This window comes from Pinus tabuliformis, chromosome 7 (assembly GCF_031772625.1).
Source record: "Pinus tabuliformis cultivar Carrire ecotype Pingquan chromosome 7, CPIR1, whole genome shotgun sequence".
NCBI lineage: Eukaryota > Viridiplantae > Streptophyta > Pinopsida > Pinales > Pinaceae > Pinus > Pinus tabuliformis.
The window spans coordinates 485000426-485010699 of NC_142293.1; the positions used below are offsets into that span (position 1 = coordinate 485000426).

General features: G+C 39.3%; 2 non-coding genes across 2 annotated transcripts; both read right to left on the reverse strand.

Moving 5' to 3' along the window:
* Positions 1 to 1721: 1721 nt before the first annotated feature.
* On the reverse strand, positions 1722 to 1822 carry LOC149248133 (U6 spliceosomal RNA). Its single transcript, XR_016267599.1, has one exon. It is a non-coding gene; the product is annotated as a U6 spliceosomal RNA (small nuclear RNA).
* A 2075-nt stretch (positions 1823 to 3897) lies between these two features.
* LOC149248134 (U6 spliceosomal RNA) lies at positions 3898 to 3997 on the reverse strand. Its single transcript, XR_016267610.1, has one exon. It is a non-coding gene; the product is annotated as a U6 spliceosomal RNA (small nuclear RNA).
* Between the last annotated feature and the right edge of the window lie 6277 nt (positions 3998 to 10274).

The following is a 10274-nucleotide window of genomic DNA, read 5'->3' on the forward strand; positions in this document are numbered from 1 at the left end:
CTTACATTTACTGTTGTAAAGAAAATTTCTTTACATGTGCTGCTGCCCATTATATTTAGTTTCTTCAACAAAAAAAATATATTCATGCTACTGCATTTTTCATATTCGCACTGCTGTGTGAAAAAACTTTTACATTCGCGAGCTGCTCTGTTTTTTTTGCTTCGCATTACAAAAAGTCAACCTAAAAAAAACGTATTACATTACATATATTTTTAACGACAAAAAAAACATGACCATACTCCCGTACAAAATAACATAAATCTTTTACCTACATTTACGATCTTGTAATAAATTTCATTAAATATTTTACTCATAAAATCGGCGGTCAAAATGGAACTTCACGCAATCCCCATTTGCAGGCCTGTACGCAGCTTTGACTTTAATCAACGGTCATCATCCATCCTTGCAATCGGACGAATATCGCTTGCCCAAACAAAAACGAACAACGTCTCGATAAAAAGTTGTTTTGCAAAACGTACAGGGGACATGCGTCAAATGGTGTACAGTAGCGGAGCCCCTCCGAGGAAAACCACTTGCTGAGCAAAAGCGGTGCGATGGAGGTTCAATGGTTTTCTGAATTAAATGCACACGGTTCAAAAGTTGCGCAGTTGAAATTATTAATATCTCAACAGTTTCGCCAGAAACCAGTTTCCTGTCAATAAAAACGAGAAAACGTGGTTTCGAGTCCCGTATGGTTTCTGGAGCTGTTTTTTGCAAGAACGCTGCCAATCGTTACGTTTCTGGTAATAGATGCACTCTATTGGCTAAATGCGCCATGCAACAGATCAACTCATCGCTTAAATCTGCAGCACCCCATGAGCTCCAGCTTTAAGAAATGATACTCTCTGCCACCATAACTCATTTCTTTATCATCTACTTTAAATCTGCAGCACCCCATGAGATCCAGCTTTATGAAATGATACTTTCTGCCACCATAACTCATTTCTTTATCATCCACTTTAAATCTGTAGCACCCCATGAGCTCCAACTTTATGAAATGATACTCTCTGCCACCATAACTCATTTCTTTATCATCCACAGAGAGTGTATGATGATTTATAGAAAGTTATGAGAGTCCCGGGCGTGGAGCAGATGGAGGTTAATAAGATCTGGCAGAGACCTTCAGCCGATAGAGTCATGATGAAGGTAATTCCACCATAACTCATTGCTTTATCATCCACTTGTACTCATTTCTTTATCATCCACAGAGAGTGTATGATGATTTATAGAAAGTTATGAGAGTCCCGGGCGTGGAGCAGATGGAGGTTAATAAGATCTGGCAGAGACCTTCAGCCGACAGAGTCATGATGAAGGTAATTCCACCATAACTCATTGCTTTATCATCCACAGCAAGTGGATGATGATTTATAGAAAGTTATGAGAGTCTCGGGAGTGGAGCAGATGGAGGTTAATATGATATGGCAGAGTCCTTCAGCCGATGGAGTCATGATGAAAGTAACTATGGCAGAGACCTTAATTTTTAATTAATAATAACGTTTATAATTTGAAGGGCTAGTGTTGGTTTTTATTTTCATATCTTTATTTTTTTATTTCAAACATTGGTGAATCAGTTTTTCATTTCATATTTCTGGTCATTTCCATGAAAAATGAACCATAATTGCTGCTTCCAAACTTATATTATAAAGTAGTATAAATGCGATATGAATGCAGAAACTTGTTTGCAGCTTAATAAATTTATCTATGCTTTGCATTTCCATTAAAAAAAATTAGACTATTTCTCCATGGGTGTGTCATCCTTGTATAAGGGTCATGCTAATCTTCTCAATATCCTTCCAAATTTATTGGATATCTTCGAAAAGACATAATAAATTTACTTATCCATGACTGGGGACAAGGAGCGTGTGAAATTGCTGAAAAGAAGCGACCAAGGAACGTGAAAGTCTTAATTGTGGAAGCAATTGTTGGAGGAGGAAGAAGCTGAAAATATGTTGACGAGATAGAGTTTCTTATTTAACATTGAGACGATGGTCTATACAGCCGGGTGGGAAGGAGAGAACAGGTGAAGGAATTCAAAGGGCTGTTTCGGAGGGCAGGCTTCAAGAGCTACACCTTCATGAAGCTGCAATAAGCTGTTGGGCTCGAGATTATTGTGGTTAATGTTACTAGAAGCGCTCATTGTACTCTCCGAATCCTAATAACCTGTGGCGCTCAGGATAAATGTGGTTAATTTTGATGTATATATAATTAGTTTGAATTATGGGGTTGCTAGTATAAATGTGGTTAATTTTGAATTATATATAATTAGTTTGAATTATGGGGCTGCTAGTATAATTGCTAATTAGCAGTATAGATGTACACCCAGAGATTTGGTTGCCTTAAACGCTGGTTAGATTTCTGGTTTATATATATAATTATATAATTTAAATTTAAAGTATATATTGTATTTTCTAATATATAAATAGATTTTGATCTAGAAAATTATTTTGAGAAATTGGATTGTAAGTTGGATTTTAAATAAAACTAATCACAAAAATACACATAAAAAAGTGTCAATTCTTAGATATCCCATTTGCTTATTGTTGATTCATGAATTGACATGGAAAGTAGTCCACGAGCTTATATGGATTGCCCATTCCCTGAATATTTTGGCAATCTAAAGGACATAGGCGCTGTCAATCATCATCCATGTATCATAATTTGGAAAAAAACAGTTCTGTATTAATCATTTTCAACACTACAGAGGGTATTCTTATACAGATGGCGGATTTTCCAAATATTCAGCCGGCAATCGGATCGACATGGGCCGGTCAAAAATTTGACCGCGCCCATGTCTCTCCAGTCGCAGAATATTCCAGTTATCGGCATTCGAGATAAAGATGCCCTAAAGCAGCTTCTAAGGTAGCGTTGAAGGATGAGATTGATATAGAATTGTTTTTGTCCAAATTACGGTGCATTGATGTTTATCTGTGCGAAACTCAAAACATGGAAAACAAAAATTAACCACCAGTTAAGCAGTGTTATTTCCCTTGTGCTTATCTCTAAATTGGAGATTCTGGGACATCCAACCAAATGGATAGGGACAAAATAGCGAATATCTCAACCGAAGTTAAGTCAACGATCAAATTTTAAGAATATTGCGAAATATACAATCAAAATAAAGATAATCAACAAATCACAACCACTCATCCCATTCCAATTCTGCTCACATGACAGCCTCTATGAACTATTCATCCATTCCATTTCTGGTCACATGAACTCCACTATCCATTTCTGGTCACATGAACTCCAATAATCAAGACATCCTTATCTTCATTGTGGACATGGCGGCAGAGAATACCATCTCATAAAGAGAGTTGATGTGTTGCCCGGGGCCATGAGCAATGGTATGAGAAAAAGGAATCGCCTCTATGAACTATTCATCCATTCCATTTCTGGTCACATGAACTCCACTAATCAAGACATCCTTATCTTCATTGTGGACATGGCGGCAGAGAATACCATCTTATAAAGAGAGTTGATGTGTTGCCCGGGGCCATGAGCAGTGGTATGAGAAAAAGGAATTGGTATGGAATGGGACGAAGTGTACTTGTAAAGCCATGGGCTTGGCAGCAGAGATTATCATCCTGTAAACCTGGAGTTCATGGTGTTCATACATGGCAACCTCTATGGACTCTATTGGTCATGGCGCCGTGCAACAGATCAACTCATCACTTAAATCTGCAGCACCCTCATTAGCTCCAGCTTTATGAGATGATACTCTCTGCCACCATAACCCATTGCTTGATCATCCACTGATGATTTGTAGAAAATTATGAGAGTCCCGGGAGTGGAGCAGATGGACGTTAATATGATCTGGCAGAGACCTTCAGCTGATGAGTCATGAGGAAGATAATGAGTTCATCAATGGTTTTGCATTTCCATTAAAAAAAAAAAAAAAAAATAATGGACTATTTCTCTATTGGTGTGTCATCCTTGTGCAGGGTCATGCTAATCTTCAACTTATCGTTCCAATTTTATTGGATATCTCCGAAAAGACATGTAACAAATTTACTTATGCATGATCGGGGAAAAATTGCTGAAAACAAGCTAACAAGGAACGGGAAAGTATTAATTGTGGAAGCAATTGTTGGAGGAGGAAGAAGCCGGAAATATGTGGAGCAGATAGGGTTTGTTATTTAACATTGAGATGATGGTCTATACAGCAGGGTAGGAAGGAGAGAACAGGGGAAGGAATTCAAAGGGCTGTTTCGGAGGGCAGGCTTCAAGAGCTACACCATCATCAAGCTGCCTTTTTCTCAAGAGCTCACAGTGCACTCCAAGTCTGAATAAGCTGTTGAGCTCCGGATTATTGTGGTTAATGTTACCAGAAGCGCTCATAGTACCGTCCGAATCCTAATATGGGGTTAATTTTGATTTATCTATAATTAGTTTGAATTATGGGGTTGTCGTTAATTTTGATTTATATATAATTAGTTTGAACTATGGGCTGCTATTATAATTTCTAATTAGCAGTATAGATTTACAGCCAGAGATTTGATTGCCTTAAACCCTAGTTAGATTTCTGGTTTATATATACAATTATATAATTTAAATTTAAATTATATAATACATTTTATACATAAAAAGGTGTCAATACTTAGCTATCCCAGTCGCTTATTGTTGGTTCATGGATTGACGTGGAAAGTAACCTCCGAGCTTATCTCTATTGCGGATTCCCTGAATATTTGACAATCTGACGATATGGGCACGGTCAATCATCATCCATGCACCATAATTTGGAAAAAAACAGTTCTATATCAAATCTCATTCTTCAACACTAGGTAACAAAACAGTTTTATATTAATCTCATCTTTCAACACTAGGGTAGCAATTGCTTTAGAGCATCTTTATCTCAATTACCCATTCCCTAAAGTAAAAAATTTGACCGGGCTATGTCAGTCAGATTGCTAAATATTCAAAGAATTGACAATCAAGATAAAAATACCCGAAAACAGCTACAACCTTACTGTTGAAGTATACGTTTGATATAAATTTTTTTTATTCCAAATTACGGTGCATCGATGATGATGACTAATCTGGGCGAAACGCGAAACATGGAAAACAAAAATTAACCACCAGTTGACCAGTGTTATTGCCCTTGTGCTTATCTCAAGATAGGAGGTTCTGGGAATTCCAACAAAATGGATAGGGACAAAATAGCGAATATCTGAACCGAAGTTAAGTCATCGGTCCAATTTTAAGAATATTGCAAAATATACCATCAAAATAAAGATAACCGACAAATCACAACCACTCATTCCATTCCATTTCTGCTCACATGACAGCCTCTATGAACCATTCATCCATTCCATTTTTGGTCACATGAACTCCACTAATCAAGGCATCGTGATTCGTTATCTTCATGGTGAACATGGCGGCGGAGAGCACCTGGGGCCATGATGACAAAAAACTGAAGACTCTTTAGAAAAGCTTAATATTTTATTACTGAATATAATTATTTATAGATACATATGAAAGAGAATCAATAATGACCTCCATCTACTTGAACTAATGTTTTTAGAAACTTTCGTCAACTCATATTAAATCACATGACGTGGGAATAGTGGGCGGTGCCATTTGCCGCAGTTGTGATTAATGTTCTAACACTTCCCCTTAATCACGACCACCTAAACTTTAACTTGCGTGCTGGTCTAAATCTCAACTAGGCTTACAAAAAAACATTTTATTTTTGTCTTCTTGGTAAAGGGTCCATGCATGGTCATTCTCTAGTGTAGTTTCATCTTCACTTTTCTAGCTTTCTTTATTAACTTCCTCTGCTCCTTGTTTAGGTACTTAACATCAGCAACTTTTTCTGGATTGGGATGCAAGGCAAGATCCCGAACTAGGTAATCCAATTCATGCTCTCCCCACTTTCCATGAGGAGCCACCAAAATGCACTCATCTTCGATCATGAGCAGCCTTTGAACAACATCCATGGTTGTATCCTCCACTGTCGCAGAAATCTTAGAAGTGGATCCAATCACAGTACTAGCAATTGGGTTCAAAGACAAGAAAGTTTTGCTCTCATATGGAATGGACACCAGCTCTGGATATTTATGATAATCAATAAAATCATTATGTTGATCTAATAGTTCTTGTGACTCAAAAACACTACCTGAATAAAAAATATTACCAGGCCTAAAAATACTTCCAAATGGACTCTCTAAAAATACATCATCAAAAAGATCAATATCCAACATTATCCCACTCATTGTACTCCAATCAGAGTAGTAACCTTGTACCCTGATCTCCACACAGGTTGGCCCCTTCATTATGCAAATCCTCTGCTTTTTATGGAACTCCTCTCCTCTGCTTCTTCAAATAGCAGAACCACTGCTATGCACCACACCTCCTTAGAATGTCGTAGCTCCTCAGAATGTCATGCGCTCGAAACTCCACTCCAGCTTTAGCATCCAAGCTCCACTTAGCTTGCTTCTAAGTATTCACTTGTACACAACGCTCACACCACACAATCTACGTTGGTTGTTTCTCCAGGCTCAACACTCCAACACTAATACGCCTTTTGAATTGTGCTTTCCAAGGCTGCACTCTCCACAACAGTAGCTGCTCAACAAATATGCTTCCATGCTCCACACACAATGGATATTGCAGCAATTTTGTGCACCAAATACACTTCTCCCTTGCACACAATGCTTCTGAACAACGTTTTCCAACAACGAGCTCTCCTTCTCTTGTCAATGTTCAACTTAAAAGGCCTACAATGCTCCTCATATGCCTCACACGCTGGCCTCTATATAATTGGCCAACATCTCTATTCCATAGCAGATGATAACACAAACACCAAGAATAACAACCCCATGTCACAGCCGACAGACTCTCGCAACATCACGAGCAACAACACCACCACCAATTACCACAGCATCATGAGCAACAATGGCTACAACAACGGCAACAACTCTTTCACGTCCTCAGAATGCCTCCATGCTCTCACTCTTAACACAACACTCTTCTTTTAACACAGCCACAGAGGCTGTGGTCCACAATAGGTTCACTAATCTTCACATTCCAGAGGGGGAATCTTCACATTCCCGACCCCCTCTGGAGCTGCAGTGACACAAACATCACACAGTGCTGCACACAAACAAAATACTTGGGAGCAGTCTCGAGTTCTTCATCGCAACATGCCAATCTGACAGTCGGCAGGAACAAAACATATTCCACTTTCAACACAACTCTATGCTTATGTACTGCACCACAACTCTCTGCTTCCACAATGACACAAACATTCACTAGCAAGTCTCCACGGCTGCAATAACATGCTCATCACAACAGTCTTCACACCAGTACGACAAAGTCTCACAGATCCCAGCCCTTTGGTTCATGATGGCAGTTGCAGAACACTGGCTATGATAAAACCAGATCACACACTCCAAACACTCTTACGACTGCAAACACTCTTACGACTGCAACGCACAGCTCTTGGCTCCACCGAGCTTATTCGAACATGGCCAAACACAACCCTTGCTCTTGCTCAAACAACGGCCACAGTGAAAACCCTCAGCCATTAGGGAAATGAATAGCCACACCAATCTTCCCCTAGGAAAACAGTGCTGCTCAGCAATTCCACATGCTCGCAGCTCTTCTAACAATCATGACCGGCTCATTTTTCCACTTGCTTGACCGCCTGACACCACGGTCATTAGCCAACTCTCTCACACTGCTCTACACACAGCAGCACATCAACACTCCCTCACTTTGTTCTATGCACAACATAACAACAACACTCCCTCACTCTATTTTATGCACATCAATTCCTTCACGTTGTTTCATGCTCCTTGCGTGATCATTCAGTAAGAGCACAAAAATTGGCTTGACGCAGCTAATACCACTTGGCCTCTCCTCACAGCGAGTTCTATCTCCTCAAGCTGACCTGAGCTCCGATACCATAACAAAAACTTGAAAAACCTGAAGACTCTTCAGAAAAACTTAATATTTCATTACTGAATATAATTATTTATAGATACAAATGAAGGAGAACCAATAGACCTCTATAGACTTGAACTGATGTTTTAGCAACTCTCATCGACTCACATTAAATCACATGACGTCAGAACAGTGAGCGGCGTCGTTTGTTGCAGTTGTGATTAATGCTCTGACACATGAGCAATGGTATGAGAAAAAGGAATTGGTATGGAATGGGATGAAGTAAACTTTTAAAGCCATGGGCTTGGCAGCAAAGATTATCATCTCGTAAACCTGGAGTTCATGGTGTTCATACATGGCAGCCTCTATGGACTATATTAATCACGTTTTGGCTCATGGTGTTGTGCAACAAATCACTCATCACGTAAATCTACAACACTTCCATGAGCTCCAGCTTTATGAGATGATAATCCCTACCACTGTAACCCATTGTTTTATCATCCACTGATGATTTATAGAAAGTTATGATGATTTTCTCTAACTCTCAACTTTCTATCACTTTTTAAGAACTTTGAATCAGATGCTCCGAGTGAGTGTTATGGCGATTTTCCCCATGTCACCTGTTTTGGATGTAATTCGGGAGCTTGCAGAAACCCTAAATGTATTGAACTGTATCTCCGCAAATAATGAAACAAGATCTGAAATTCGGCGCAGAGCTGCACCATGATTGTGGCTCAAATGGGTTTTAATTTCAGTGTCTGAACCTTCGTAGAAAACAAATTATAGCGAAAATTCCACAATGGCTTGTTTCAGATTGAATTTTGGAGCTTGCAAAAACCCTAATTTCCTCAGATCATATCTCCAAAAATATAGCGAGACAAGATCTGAAATTTGGAGCCGAGGTTCCAAATGATTTCCGCTGAAATAGGTTTTTGTTTTAGCTTCTGAAACTTCGTAGTGAAAAAGTTATAGCAAAACTTCCACGCTAACCTATTTGGAGTAGCGAAACCCTAGAATCCAAAGCTTTGATACCAAATGTTATGAAACCAACTCACAAAAAGATAGGAAAGAAAGGTAAACGCCTTAGAATTCAGCCTCTTCGAGAGGGAAACCTCCTTTACAATACACAAATGAAAAATTCTTCGATGATACAAATGACAACCTTCCTTTCTATAGGAGTCTAAGGGGTCATAATATAATCAATGCTGACATAACAATAATAATGTAAGGGCACAATAATAACAATAGTGGGCTTCTATGGGGCACAATAATAACAATATGGGGACTACATGGGCACAAAAATATAATAAGGGGGTTGTACTAATAACAATAAGGGGTTACACTAGTAGTATAGGGACCTAACAAACTCTTCGACATCCTCACGATGGTCAACGGTGGGGAACTGATGCCAAGCTTGGTAGTTTGCGATGGTGTCTGTGTACTCTGTGGTTACATCTTTCTGGAAATAAACTCTTGCCTCCATTGCATCCGGGTACACTAGTTCGGATCTTCTTTCCAACTCGTCTCATAACATGCACATCATTGTCTTGAGTTTTGTTGGATGAACGACATACTGATGCACAGTGTTTGCACTAATTGCCAAGTCTACACTAGTGGCTATGCACATCAACTCATAAAAGTACGTGTGAAGCTCCATTCGGACTTGATTCTTTGTCTTTTCCTTAGTGAGTGTCCCAATAGATGTGATCACATGCATTTTCACAACAACATCCATGCTTTTGAACACCCATGCATGTGAAGCCTGTAAACTAGTGATGAGTTGCGGGAGTTCCTCATAATTTTGGATCTGACTTTGGATGCATGCCTTCAACTCAACCGCCTTGGGCTTCATCAACTTCAAAATGTGTAGCTGGGCTCCCTTCTATCTCATTGTCCATGTTTGCATGCAGTCGACGACTAATCCAAGTGGATATTGGTGGCCACCCTCCTATTCCACTTGGACCTCCACCATTGTTTCTTTCAATTTTTCAATTTCCTTATTTGTAGCACAATTTACTATTTTTGGTAGTTTTTGGGGTCCTAAACTTCTGGAGCCATGTTGAGGCCGTAAACGATGTCTTTTGGGAAAAATAGGAGCAACATGGGTCCATGGACCGGTGTTTCTAGCTGAGAAGTTGTAGTGCTCGGATAGATATTTGTAACGAGGTATTGTGTGCGTCAAACAGAGATCGTGTGTCAAAGTTACGACCCCGAGAAGTTGATGTAACAATTTACCCAAAACAGGGCCCATAGTTTGGTTCTTCATCTCCTAGGGTTAGGTTTTTGAATGTTTAGGGTTTTCCATTGTTTCTCAACAATAAATAGGCCTTTGAACCTCATTGTAAGACAGTTCAGAGGCATGTAGCTACCACATCTCTTCTCAGAGATAA